Genomic DNA, 3,408 nt, shown 5'->3' with positions numbered 1-3,408 from the left:
TATGCCCTAGTCATAACAATGCTCCAAGACCCCTGTAATCACAATGCTCCATGCCCCTTTTCATCAGAATGCTCCATGAGACTTGCCATCACAAGTCTCCATGATCTTCTCATCACAATGTTCCAGGACCTTGACATCACCATGATCCATTCCCTTGTCATCACAATGCTCCATGACCACTGTCATCACAATAATCCATGAACATTTTCAGCCCAATGCTCCACGACCTTCTCATCACAATGCTCCATAGCCAATATCATCACAATGCTCCATGACCACTGTCATCACAACAATCCATGACACCTGAACACACAATGATCCAGGACTCTTGTCATCACAATGCTCCATTAACTTGTCGTCACAATGCTCCATGACCACTGTCATCACAATAATCCATGAACATTTTCAGCCCAATGCTCCACGACCTTCTCATCACAATGCTCCATTGCCAATATCATCACAATGCTCCATGACCACTGTCATCACAACAATCCATGACACCTGAACACACAATGATCCATGACCTCTGTCATCACAGTGCTCCAAACCCTTGTGATCACAATGTTCCATAACACTTGTCCTCACAACGCTCCATGATGCCTGTCATCACAATACTCCATGCCTTTTTCATCACAATGCTCCATGACCTTTGTCACCACAATTCTCAATACACTTGTCATCACAATGCTCCCTGACACTTGTCATCAGAATGCTCCTTGAACCTTGTCACGAAAAGGCTCCATGCCATTTTCATCACAATGCCCCATGCCATTTTCATCACAATGCTCCATGCCATTGTCATCAAAATACTCCACAAGCTTGTTATCAGAATGCTCCATGACCCTTGTCATCACAATTCTCCATGCACTTGTCAGCACAATGCTCCCTAACCCTTTTCATCACAATGATGCAAGCCATTGTCATCACAATGCTCCAATACCTTTGTCATCAGAATCCTCCCTGACACTTGGCATCACAATGCTCCATGCCATCCTCATCACAATGGGCCATTACATATGTGATCACAATGCTCCCTGACACCTGTCTTCACAATACGGCATGACCTGGTCATCACAATGCTCCATGCCCTTGTCATCACAGTGTGCCATTCCAACTCTCATCGCAATACTCCATGAAAGTTATTAGACCAATGTTCCATGCCCTTGTCATCACAATGCTCCATGCCCTTGTTATCACAATGCTCCATGACCCCTATCATCACAATGCTCCAAGAACACTGTAATCACAATGCTCTATGCCCCTTTTCATCTCAGTGATCCATGAACCCTGTCATCACAATGCACCATGCTCATCATTATAATGCTTCATGCTATTGTCATCACAAAGAAATAAAAATGCTCCATGACCTCTGTCATAAAAATGCTCCAAATCCTTGTGATCACAATATTCCATAACACTTGTCATCACAAAGCCCCATGACGCTCTTCATCACAATTATCCATGGTCTTCTCATCACAATGCTCCATGACCTTCGTCATCACAATGCTCAATACATTTGTCATCAAATTGCTCCCTGACACTTGTTGTCTGTATGCTCCTTGAACTCTGTCATGACAAGGCTCCATGCCTTTTTCATCACAATGATCCATGCATTTTTCATCACAGTGCTCCAAGACCAATGTAATCACAAAGCTCCATGCACTTGTCATCACAAAGCTCAATGAAGCATGCAATCAGAATGCTCCTTGGTCTTCTCCTCACCATGCTCCATGCCCTTGTCATCACAATGTTCCAAGACCCCTGTAATCACAATGCTCCATGCCCCATTTCTTCAGTATGCTCCATGAGACTTGTCATCAAAAGGCTCCATGGTTTTGTCATCACAATGCTCCAGGACCTTGTCATCACAATGCTTCATGACCTTGTCATGAAAATTTTCAATGGCCCTTGTCATCATAATGCTCCAAGCCATAATCATCACAATGCTCCATTATATTTGTCATCACAATCCTCCATTAAATTTGGCATCACAATGCTCCATGCCATTGTTATCGCAATGGACCATGACATATGTCATCACAATGCTCCCTGACACCTGTCTTCACAATACTCCATGACCTTATCATCACAATGCTCCATGCCCTTGTCATCACAATGCACCATGCCCACTCTCATCACAATAATCTATGAAACTTGTCAGACCAATGCACCATGCCCCTGTCATCACAATGCACCATGCCCTTTTCATCACAGTGCTCCATGACCCCTGTCATCACAATGCTCTGTGACTCCAGTCATCACAATGCTTCATAAAGATTGTCATCACAATGGTCAATGCCCGCGTCATCACAAGGCTCTGTGACCTTTGTAACCACAATGCTCCATGAATTTTTCATCACAATTCTCTGTGACCCTTGTCATCACAATGCTCCATGTCTTTGTCAGAACAATGCTCCATGACCATTGTCATCACAGTATGCCACATGCATTTCATCACAACTGTCCACAACCTTGTCATTGCAATGCTCCATAAACCTTGTAATCACAATGGTCCATGCACTTCTCATCAAAATGCTCTCTCACCAGAGATATCACAATGTTCCATCACTAGTCATCACAATACTCCCTCACCCCTGGAATCACAATGATCCATGACCCTGTCATCACAATGCTACATCCACTTATCATCACAATGTTCTATGACCCCTGCTATAACAATGTTCCATAAGCCCTGTCATCAAAATGCTCCATGACCCTTTGCATCCCAAAACTCCAAGACCCCTGCCATCACAATGTTCTATAACCCCTGCCATCTAAATGTTCCATTACACTTTTTATCAAATTGCTGCATGACTCGGTCATCAAAATGCTCCCTGCCCTTATCATCAAAATGCTCCGTGACTTGTCATCACAAAGCTCCAAGACACTTGGCATCACAATGCTCCATGTCATTGTCATCACAATGCTCCATGAACGCTCTCATCACATTGCTCCATGCCCTTGTCATCACAAAGCTCCATGCTCCTTGAAATCAAAATGATCCATGACCTCTGTCATCACAATGCTCCATACCCTTGTGATCACAATGTTCCATAACACTTGTCATCACAACGCTCCATGATGCCTGTCATCACAATACTCCATGCCCTTTTCATCACAATGCTCCATGACCTTAGTCACCACAATTCTCAATACACTTGTCATCACAATGCTCCCTGACACTTGTCATCAGAATGCTCCTTGAACCCTGTCACGAAAAGGCTCCATGCCTTTTTCATCACAATGTCCCATGCCATTTTCATCACAATGCTCCATGCCATTGTCATCAAAATACTCCACAAGCTTGTCATCAGAATGCTCCATGACCCTTGTCATCACAATTCTCCATGCACTTGTCAGCACAATGCTCCCTGACCCTTGTTCTCACAATGCTCCAAGCCATTGTCA

The sequence above is a fragment of the Mesoplodon densirostris genome, unplaced genomic scaffold (genome assembly GCF_025265405.1).
Source record: "Mesoplodon densirostris isolate mMesDen1 unplaced genomic scaffold, mMesDen1 primary haplotype scaffold_37, whole genome shotgun sequence".
In the NCBI taxonomy this organism is placed as follows: domain Eukaryota; kingdom Metazoa; phylum Chordata; class Mammalia; order Artiodactyla; family Ziphiidae; genus Mesoplodon; species Mesoplodon densirostris.
This window is presented reverse-complemented; position numbering follows the sequence as displayed.